The following is a 12,135-nucleotide window of genomic DNA, read 5'->3' on the forward strand; positions in this document are numbered from 1 at the left end:
GAATGGCCATCATTAAAAAGTCTACAAATAATAAATGCTGGAGGGGCTTCCCTGTTGGCGCAGTGGTTGGGAGTCCGCCTGCCGATGCAGGGGACGCGGGTTCGTGCCCGGTCTGGGAGGATCCCACATGCCGCGGAGTGGCTGGGCCCGTGAGCCATGGCCGCTGAGCCTGCGCGTCCGGAGCCTGTGCTCCACAGCGGGAGAGGCCCCAACAGTGAGAGGCCCGCGTACCACAAAAAATAAAAATAAATAATAATAATAATAATAATAATAAATGCTGGAGAGGGTGTAAAGAAAAGGGAACCCTCTTACACTCTTGGTAGGAATGTAAATTGGTGTAGCCACTATGGAAAACAGTATGGAGGTTCCTCAGAAAGCTAACAATAGAGTTGAACTATGATCCAGCAATTCCACTGCTGGGCATATACCCAGATAAAACTATAATTTGAAAACATGCATGCACCCCTGAGTTCATAGCAGCACTGTCTGCGATAGCCAAGACATGGAAACAACCTAAATGTCCATCAACAGAGGAATGGATAAAGAAGATGTGGTAGGGACTTCCCTGGTGGTGCAGTGGTTAAGAATCCGCCTGCCAATGCAGGGCACACGGGTTCAAGGCCTGGTCCAAGAAGATCCCACATGCCGCGGAGCAACTAAGCTCGTGCACCACAACAACTGAGCCTACACTCTAGAACCTGCGAGCCACAACTACTGAGCCCGTGTGCTGCAACTACTGAAGCCCACACACCTACAGCCCACGCTCCACAACAAGAGAAGCCACTGCAATGAGAAGCCCACGCACCACAACGAAAAGTCGTCCCCACTCGCCCCAACTAGAGAAAGCCCACGTGCAGCAACGAAGACCCAACACAGCCAATAAATAAATAACTTCATATATATATATATATATATATATATAGATATAGATATAGATATAGATAGATAGATAGATAAAAAACCACCACTTTCTTGAGTTTTGGTATAGTATCAAACAAGAAAATCCACAATTATCTGAAAAGGCTCATAAAATTCTCCTTTTTCAACTACATAGCTATATGATCATCTCAATCGATGCACAAAAAGCTTTTGACAAAATTCAACACCAATTTATGATAAAAACTCTCCAGAAAGTGGGCATAGAGGGAAGCTTCCTCAATGTAATAAAGGCCATATTTGACAAATCCACAGCAAACATCATTCTTAATGGTGAAAAACTGAAAGCATTTCCTCAAGATCAGGAATAAGACAAGGATGTCCACTCTCACCACTATTAACATAGTATTGGAAGTCCTAGCCATGGCAATCAGAGAAGAAAAAGAAATAAAAGAAACACAAATTGGAAAAGAAGAAGTAAAACTGTCACTGTTTGCAGATGACATGATGCTATTCACGGAAAATCCTAAAGATGACACCGGAAAACTACTAGAACTAATCAATGAATTTGGTAAGGTTGCAGGATACGAAATTAATGCACAGAAATCTCTTGCATTCCTATACACTAACAAAGAAAGATCAGGAAGAGAAATTAAGGAAACAACCCCATTTACCATCACAAAAAAAAGAATAAAATACCTAGGAATAAACCTACCTAAGGAGGCAAAAGACCTGTACCCAGAAAACTATAAAACACTGATGAAAGAAATCAAGGATGACATAAACAGTTGGAGAGATATACCATGCTCCTGGATTGGAAGAATCAATACTGTGAAATGACTATACTACCCAAAGCAATCTACAGGTTCAATGCAACCCCTATCAAATTACCAATGGCATTTTTCACAGAATTAGAACAAAAAATTATACAATTTGTATGGAAACACAAAAGACCCTGAAAAGCCAAAGCAATCTTGAGAAAGGAAAACTGAGCTGGAGGAATCAGGCTCCCTGACTTCAGACTATACTACAAAGCTACAGTAATCCAGACACTATAGTACTGGCACAAAAACAGAAATATAGATCAATGGTACAGGATAGAAAGCCCAGAGATAAACCCACACACCTATGGTCACCTAATCTATGACAAAGAAGGCAAGAATACAGTGGAGACAAGACAGCCTCTTCAATACATGGTGCTGGGAAAACTGGACAGCTACATGTAAAAGAATGAAAGTAGAACACTCCCTAACACCATACACAAAAATAAACTCAAAATGGATTAAAGACCTAAATGTAAGACTGGACACTATAAAACTCTTAGAGAAAAACATAGGAAGAACACTCTGACATAAATCAAAGCAAGATCTTTTATGACCCACCTCCTAGAATAATGAAAATAAAAACAAAAATAAGTGAATGGGGCCTAATTAAACTTAAAAGCTTCTGCACAGCAAAAGAAACCATAAAAAAGATGAGAAGACAACCCTCAGAATGGGAGAAAATATTTGCAAATGAAGCAACAAACAAAGGATTAATCTCCAAAATATACAAGCAGCTCATGCAGCTCAATATCAAAATAAAAAACAACCCAATCCAAAAATGGGCAGAAGACCTAAACAGACATTTCTCCAAAGAAGATTTACAGATTGCCAACAAACACATGACAGGATGCTCAACATCACCAATCATTAGAGAAATGCAAATCAAAATTACAATGAGGTATCACCTCACACCAGTTACAATGGGCATCATCAGAAAATCTACAAACAATAAATGCTGGAGAGGGTGCAGAGAAAAGGGAACCCTCTTGCACTATTGGTAGGAATGTAAATTAATACAGCCACTATGGAGAACAGTATGGAGGGTCCTTAAAAAACTAAAAATAGAACTACTATATGACCCAGCAATCCAACTACTGGGCATATACCCTGAGAAAACCATAATTAAAAAAGACACAGGTACCACAGTGTTCATTGCAGCTCTATTTACAATAGCCAGGACATGGAAACAACCTAAATGTCCATTGACAGATGAATGGATAAAGAAGATTTGGTACATATATATAATGGAATATTATTCAGTCATAAAAAGAAATGAAATTGGGTCATTTGTAGAGATGTGGATGGACCTAGAGTCTGTCATACAGAGTGAAGTTAAGTCAGAAAGAGAAAAACAAATACCGTATATTAACGCATATATGTGGAATCTAGAAAAATGGTACAGATGAACCTATTTGCAGGGCAGGAATAGAAAGGCAGATGTAGGGAATGGATGTGTGGACACGGGGGGAAAGGGGAGGGTGGGATGGACTGGGAGATTAGGTTCAACATAAATATACTATGATGTGTAAAATAGATAGCTAGTGCGAACCTGCTATATAGCACAGGGTGCTCAGCTCGGTGGTCTGTGATGGCCTAGTTGGGTGGCATGGGGGGGAGGGAGGTCCAAGAGGGAGGGGATATGTGTATTCATATGGCTGATTCACTTTACTGTGTAGCAGAAACTAACACAACATTGTAAAGCAATTATACTCCAAAAAAACAAAACAAACAAAAAAACCACTTTCTCGAGTTTTGGTATAGTATAAAAGAAAAGAATCCACAACTATCTGAAAATGCTCATAACATTCTCCTTTTTCAACTACATAGCTATATAAGGCTGGTTTTTCATTGAAAAGAAATTTTGATATTTCTACCAGAAGAACATATTGTAACAGTTTGAATGCTGAAGCAGATATGAGAATCCATTGTCTTCTATTAGTCATACATGAAAGAGATTTGCAAAAATATAAAACAATGCTGTTCTTCTCACTACATTTTTTAATGAAAATAAAGGGTTTTTGCATAAAAATTTTATGTTAACACATAATAGGCCTGTTATTTTTATTTTTAAATGAATTACATATTTAAGTTTTTCTCAGTTTTAATTTTTAATATGGTAAATATCAATAGCTATAACTGACATAAACAAAGGCTCTTAGGTGTGCTTGATAATTTTTAAGAGTGTAATGGGGTCCTGAGACTAACAAGTTTGAAAAACGACTTTACTGAGGCTTGCACAGCAAAGTCTTTCCACTGTTTGGCTCTGAGAGAGAGGGGAAAGGGGCTAGGACAGGAGTAGCGTAGGAAGGAGCAGCTGGGGTGGTGGAGGGTCACAGGTACTGCAGCTTTATCTGTAATATTTACATATTTAATATTTATATTTTATAATTAACATTTGTCAATTCTGGGTGGATGGTGAAAACATGGGTAGTATATTATTTTTTGTATTTCTGTAAACGTTTTTAAATTCTCAAAATAAAAATTTAAACATATTGTTCTTAAGAAGTATAAAAATGTATTCATGTTTTTACAGTCGCCAGTATCTCCTCAAAACCCTTGAAAACTGTTATGGGCTTATAGAAACAAACTATTATGGAGCATTGTTTATATACCATGACTCATACCAGGTACTCTACCCTCATATTCTCATTCAATCCTTACAACATCCTACAAGGTAGGTATTATGACCCCATCTTACAGCTGAAGAAAGTGAGGATCAGAGAAGTTAAGTAACTTTCCCAAAGTCTCCCAGCAAACAATCCTGGTGAAACCAGAATTTGAGCCCTTATTTGGGCTTCAGTATAATGGACCACCTTCTACCTGATAACTCTAAATGATAATTAGACCATATACTGTATTTAAATTGATTTAAGTGTTCCAACTGAAACTTTTCTTGGAAATACTTCACCATGTTAAAAAACAGAAAGAGAAGCAATCTCCTGCAAGTACAAAAAATGACAGTCTTTCTGTCATGGCCCGCTGCCTGATGACATTTTCAGTATCTATATGTGCTGAGTTTTTTGTTTCTAAAGATGAGCTGTTTTACATTAGAATCTTATTCCTCACAAATAAAATTACATGCCAGAGGAATTATACTTAAGCATAAGTTCCTTCACTGCAATTCATAAGCACTAATGATAATTTTAAAAAGTGGGCTAAGTAATTGCTCTAGGTTTCTGAAATCATAGTTCATCTTCATGGGCTATTTCTATTTTCTTTCTTAACATCTGTTTAACTAACCTGCTCCTTTAAGCTTTGACAATTCTACCCATGTAGAATCATTTGCTGCTCCTAAATGTGGCAGAAGGAAATATAACCCATTTCTGCATTAAAAATAGTAGTTCATATACACTTGTACACTGTTGGTGAGACTGAAAATTGGGTGCAGCCACTGTGGAAAACAGTATGGAGATCTCTCAAAAAATTAAGAATAGAACTACCAAGGACTTCCCTGGTCGTCCAGTGGTTAAGCCTCTGAGCTCCCAATGCAGGGGGCACGGGTTCTATCCCTGGTTGAGGAACTAAGATCCTGCATGTCGTGCAGCATGGACTAAAAAAAAAAAAAAGAGAGAGAGAGTAGAACTACTATATGATCCAGCTACTCTACTTCTGGGTATTTATCCAAAGAACATGAAAATACTAACTCAAAAAGATATATGCACCCTTATGTTCATTGCAGCATTATTTACAATAGCCAAGACATGGAAACAACCTGCAAGTGTCCATTGATAAATGAATGGATGAAGAAGATTATATATATAATGGAATACTACTCATCCATAAAAAAGAATGAAATCCTACCATTTGCAACAACACGGATGGACTTGGAGGATATTATGCTAAATGAAATAAGTCAGACAGAGATAGACAAATGCCATATACTCAAATGTGAAATCTAAGACAAAATGAAACAAATGAGAACAGATTAGTGGTTACCAAAGGGGAAGGTGGTTGAGAGGTGGACAAAATGGGTGAAGGGGGGGACTTCCCTGCTGGCGCAGTGGTTAAGAATCCGCCTGCCAATGCAGGGGACACTGGTTCAATCCCTGGTCGGGGAAGATCCCACATGCCGTGGAGCAACCAAGCCCATGCGCCACAACTACTAAGCCTGCATTGTAGAGCCCACAAGCCACAACTACTGAGCCTGCGTGCCACAACTACTGAAGCCCGTGCTCTCTAGGGCCTGCGTGCTGCAACTACTGAGCCCGCACGCTGCAGCTACGGAAGCCTGAGCGCCTAAAGCCCATGCTCCGCAACAAGAGAAGCCACCGCAATGAGAAGCCACGCACCGCAACGAAGAGTAGCCCACACTCGCAGCAACTAGAGAAAGCCCGCGTGCAGCAACGAAGACCCAACGCAGCCCCCCCCCAAAAAAAAATGAGTGAAGGGGTCAACTGTATGGTGATGGATGGTAGCTAGACTTGTGGTGGTGGTCACTCTGTAGTATATACAGATGATGAATAATAATTCTGTACACCTGAAACATATAATAAAAAATAATAGCTAATATAGTATTTATCATTTATGAACAAGGCACTGTGCCAAGTATTTTACATATACCATCTCATTTAAGCCTCATAACAGTCCTACAGTAGGTAGGTACTATTAAGTGTGCCCATTTTATAGATGAGGAAATTGTGTCTCAAAGGAATTAAGTGACTTACCCGGTATCACACACCTAGTTCGTAGTAAAATAGGGATTTGACTCTCCATTTTATTGGATCCCAGAAGCCAAACTTACCATTCTACTTCATCAGGAAGATGCCTTGCGGCACTTCCCTGGCGGTCCAGTGGTTAAGGCTCGGCGCTTTCACTGCTGTGGGCTCAGGGTTCACTCCCTGGTCAGGGAACTAAGATCCCACAGCCACACAGCACGCCCAAAGAGAAGATACTTCGCTGTTTGTTTATTTGTTTGTTTTTTAAATAGTTGTAAACCTGCAGAAAAGTTGCAAGAACTCTCACAACCCTTTCACCCAGACGTCTCAATTGTTAATATTTTACTACACTTCCTCCATCATCCTCCTCCACAACATCTTCTCGGACCACTCTGCTTCCTTGGACACCAATAGGGTGACCAGCTCATCCTGGTTTGGCCAGGACTGTCCCAGCTTTAAAAGTGAAAGTTCTACAACCCAATGACCCTGGCTGCCTTCAGGACAAGCCCTAACGCTAGGCAAGTCGCCGTGCAACAACAACTCCTCACTTTGCTACCAACTGCTTGGATGTTGGGTGCTGACATCTCCCCTTGGAGGAGGAATACAGGAAGGAAAAGGAAGATGGGAAGGGAAGCTTGTAGTAATTATTAATTAATCAAATGGCCTGAAGGCTGACACAGGACCTGAAAGGCACTGGAGTGTGTAACTTTAGGTCAAGGAAAAATTCACAAAAGAGATGGTACCAGACTTAGTAATATCATAAGAATAAGTGGAATCCTTTTACAATGTTGGTTATGTGTCACAGAGTATCTTGCATGGTTCATATTCTGTATATGCTCAACAATTATTCAAGTAGGAGTTTCTGTTTTATGCTGATAATAAACAGCAGTAGCTGGTCATAGTCTCCTCATGAAGCCTTCATGCTATAAGACTTCATGAGAGTTTAAAATATTTTCTCTTATATCCTCCCAGCATTCTTGTTCTTCCAGTAAGTCATAAACTCTTGTCTTCTGAAATCTGGCCTCCCCCACTGACTACTATAGGAAAATAGAGTTATAATGAAAAAAAAAATGAATAGAGATATTATTACTATTGTGTACCCTAAAGATTCTTTTCATAAAGGGTGTCTGAGGGCTTCCCTTCCCTGGTGGCGCAGTGGTTGAGAGTCCGCCTGCTGATGCAGGGGACACGGGTTCGTGCCCCGGTCCAGGAAGATCCCACATGCCGCGGAGCGGCTAGGCCTGTGAGCCATGGCCGCTGAGCCTGCGCGTCCGGAGAGGCCACAACAGTGAGAGGCCCGTGTACCGCAAAAAAAAAAAATAAATAAAATAAATAAATAAAGGGCCTCTGGAATCAAATAAATTTAAATGCAGTTCATTTACTTGAAATTTTTTTAAAAAGCCAATGGAATACAATTCAATTATGAATGTGTAATTTAAACTATTCAAGTATTTTGCTAATAGTTACACTGCCATCTTGTGGCCTTTTGGGAGTGGTATTCATACCTAGATCACCTCTGATACTTCGCAGCGTGGAAGAAGGAATATAACATGAGGCCGGTGATTGGAGGTAATATAGTCTTTTTTTAAAAATAAATTTATTTATTTTTGGCTGCGTTGGGTCTTCGCTGCCGCACGCAGGCTTTCTCTAGTTGTGGAGAGTGGGGGCTACTCTTCGTTGCAGCTTACGGGCTTCACATTGCAGTGGCTTTTCTTGTAGTGGAGCACGGGCTCTAGGTGCGCGGGCTTCAGTAGTTGTGGCGCGCGGGCTTAGTTGCTCTGCGGCATGTGGGATCTTCCTGGACCAGGGCTCAAACCCGTGCCCCCTGCATTGACAGGCGGATTCTTAACCACTCTGCCACCAGGGATGTCCCAGAGGTAATCTAGCTATCCTGCTGCACCTAACTGAATCACATCTTCATAGAGACTTCCAAAAATAGATCTTTGGAGAGATATAATAAGTGAGTCCTATAGCTATCAAACATAAATTCCTTACTCTTACATTAACTTTCTCTGCAGCCTTCTCTGAGTCCTGTTCCGTGCTGCCATAGCACTGCACATCCACATCCTGGCATTCATCTCACCTCCTTGTAATTACTTAACAGTCCAATGTCCCTGCTAGACTCTAAGCTCTCAAGGGTAAAGTGGGAAGGAGCAGGTTAGTGGTTGCATTGTTTACCTAGTACAGTCCCTGGTACATAACAGGCACCCAATAAATATTTGCCAACTAAATAAGACATTTTATTGAACATGTAGCACCTACATTTCACATACAAGCAAATGCATCCCTATAAACCAGAGCTGCAAACCTTTATCTCCTTTCTCTGACCTATAGCATTACTAAACTGCTCCTAAAACTTGTGATTCACTGCTATGTTCTAGGTTTTACAACCAAGCAACGTATTTAAAGCTCTTACAAGGCAGCATTCACATTGCAAACATCTGTCTTTGTATTACCCATAAATAATTCCCAGCTGAACGGGTAACTGAACGTAGATCTTCTTTACCTAATACAAGGAACAGGCACATGCTGATTGCCACGATGGAGTCAAAGCTGCGTCCTCAAGATCTTTCTGCTCTGACCTGGCAGCCTCACCCCACCTTCCTGTATAACCCTGTCTACAGTGGCAGACAACCTTAGTCAGGGTCTGGGCCAGACAGGTGTCTCCATTTCTGCATTTCCAGGTTTCACAGAAAAAGGCACATCCCTCCTGACTAGCTGGTAGTCTGTCACGTCCGGTCTATCAGCAGGGCATCTGGAGACAAGAAGTCATGGGAACTTTCATTTTAATCTCTCTTTTTGTTTTACTTCCAAGTACTATATACCTCTACACTAAAGGCTTGAAAACATAAAAATTTCTCTGCATACAGATAGACAGGACAAAAATTCAAGGTGTGCTTTCAGAATTGGACCCCAGAACTTTACTGACATTCTCAGTAGCTAGAAGAATTTTGTTACATTAACATATCAACCTGGGCACCATAGGCCATATTTACTCTCAATTTCCTCAGGCTGTGGAAGAATCGTAAGCGACCAAGGCAGATACTCAGCTCTTAGCAAGCACTTGACTTCATTCAATCTCATGACATAAGATACGTTTCCAAAGTGTTATCTAGACAAGCTCAGAATTAGCACAGATGAGAATATGGTGGCCAACGATGTGACTGCTTCAAATCACCTCATTTCAGACCCCATACACACAAAGTCAGAGAACAGCAACGTTTAAAGTGTGGTCCACAGACTGGTGTCAGCCCGCAAACTGCTTGTTACTGGTCTGCGTCGAGCTAAGTACTGGGATTGAAAGTATGAGTTTGGAAATGTTCACAGTAAGTGGACATCATCCTGGCCTTCGAGCGCATTCAGCAGAGTTTGGAGGCTGGGGACCTGCGTGGCAGCTCAACATGCAGTGTGAACTGGAAAACCACACGTCAGTCTGTAACAGATTGAAACTAAAACACAAAACAAAACTCGTTCTCCACCATGGGTGGTTCGAGAAGCACTGTTCTAGAACATACATGAAAGGACTTCTCAGCCACGTTTCATAAGCCTGAAGTTCACTGTACACAGCAAACAACAAAACCCCGGAAAGACTTTTATGAATGAAAAATAATTCAGTTTGTCATTTAAGCCAACTCAGAACTGACCCAATTCCTTAATGTACCTCTCTGGGAGCCACACCCCCTTGGTCCGGAGGCAAGGTCAGCAGTGAGACAGGAAAGGAGGATGCTCTGCACACGTGCACTCACGCTTTCCCCACAAGTTCACGCAGCGAGCAGGACGTCCAGGGCTCGGTGTGGCAGCCTAAGGAGCAGCACCCGGCACAAGGCCTGATCTGCCCATGGCCACCGCACACCCCACACTTGTACTGTCCAGAGGTAAAGGTCTTCCGTTCAGCTGCATGTCATGTGTCCAAACTACATTGTGAGAGAACAACACAGGACTTGAGATGAAGAGCCGCAAGACTGTCACGGGCAACGAGAAACCTAGATGCTGGAATGACTCTGACCCAGCAGCACTGACTGTCACCAAGAGCCACATTCCTTTTGCAAACGTGTGGGGAACTCAGCTCTCGGCTCTAACTAGCTGCAAAGCACTTGCGCTTTCGGTGACTTCAGCTGTGCTGATAATAGACGCAGGTCACTTCTGATACCCTGCCCTACTCTACTCTGACAGCTCAGGTAGTGCTGCCTCCCATGAGCCCCTGGGAGAGCCAGGGACAGTCCCTTACCCAAAGGCAGGCAGCCCCGTGGCTGGTCAGCAGTCTGTGACTTCTGCCACATGCCTTCAACGGATGAACTAAGGGGCCCAGAGACTAACGCTGCCTGTGGCAGGCACTGGACCTGGACAATCACGAGGCTTAGGAGCTGGAAGCAGTCCTTGATAAGCAGAGCAAGCGGGTCTACAAAGAGATGAGAATGGAGCAGACATACAAGGAGAAGCAGAGATATGAAACCAGGTTTAGCTCCAAGGAGAGAGGGACTAACTAAACGCCTAAAGAGCTTTTTAGTATCCATTTCAGGCCACTTGCTGCAGATAGAATTAAAGAGACTTTAAGCAGGATTGCGTTTTCCCTGAGTTTCCTGTCCTCAGATTCCTTGAGATTTGTTTCTTTCCATGACTATGATGGTGTCTGTTCTTTGTAATCCCTAAAATCTCAGTATACCTCGTCGTTGCCAGTTCCCAGTTTGGGACACTGCATCACGTGAATGATTTGTCCCTGCGATATCTTTTTTTTTTTTTTTTTTTTTTTTTTTTTTTTGCTGTACGCGGGCCTCTCACTGCTGTGGCCTCTCCCGTTGCGGAGCACAGGCTCCGGACACACAGGCTCCGTGGCCATGGCTCGCGGGCCCAGCCGCTCCGCGGCATGTGGGATCTTCCGGGATCGGGGCACGAACCCGTGTCCCCTGCATCGGCAGGCGGACTCTCAACCACTGCGCCACCAGGGAAGCCCCCTGCGATATCTTAATGATCCATTGCCACGAGGCAACCGTTGTACGATGCTGCATTTCACAGCGCACCCCTGGACAAGGTGTCTCGACCAATAGAATGGCATTGCCTCTAAGCGCTTGCTTTTAAGAGTCTGCTTTCTTACTGAAGGTAAGACTCATTGCCACAACATGATTTCAGCTTCTAAATGCTGATACAATGAACGCAACGAGCTGGTGTTAGCAACTCCAACAATGAAATTCCCATAGAAATGTCCTAGAACAAAGAGCTAGAGTGCTTAACTGGACCAAGAAAAATTCACAGTAGAATTTGTAATTCTACCACAGATAAAGAAAGATGTCTTTCCGGGCTTCCCTGGTGGCGCAGTGGTTGAGAGTCCGCCTGCCGATGCAGGGGACGCGGGTTCGTGCCCCTGTCCGGGAGGATCCCACATGCCGCGGAGCGGCTGGGCCCGTGAGCCATGGCCGCTGGGCCTGCGCGTCCAGAGCCTGTGCTCCGCAACGGGAGAGGCCACAACAGTGAGAGGCCCGCGTAATGCAAAAAAAAAAAAAAAAAAAGAAAGATGTCTTTCCTTGTTGGTCAGTGAAGGTGTCCATGGCCAAGGCTGTGTGTCTCATAATCTGTCTCTCAAAAGGAATTACGATGGCTTCCCTGGTGGCGCAGTGGTTGGGAGTCCGCCTGCCGATGCAAGGGACGCGGGTTCTTGCCCCGGTCCGGGAAGATCCCACATGCTGCGGAGCGGCTGGGTCCGTGAGCTGTGGCCGCCAAGCCTGCGCGTCCAGAGCCTGTGCTCCACAACGGGAGAGGCCACAACAGTGAGAGGCCCGCGTACC

This window comes from Mesoplodon mirus, assembly GCF_964341445.2.
Source record: "Mesoplodon mirus genome assembly, chromosome: 16".
NCBI lineage: Eukaryota > Metazoa > Chordata > Mammalia > Artiodactyla > Ziphiidae > Mesoplodon > Mesoplodon mirus.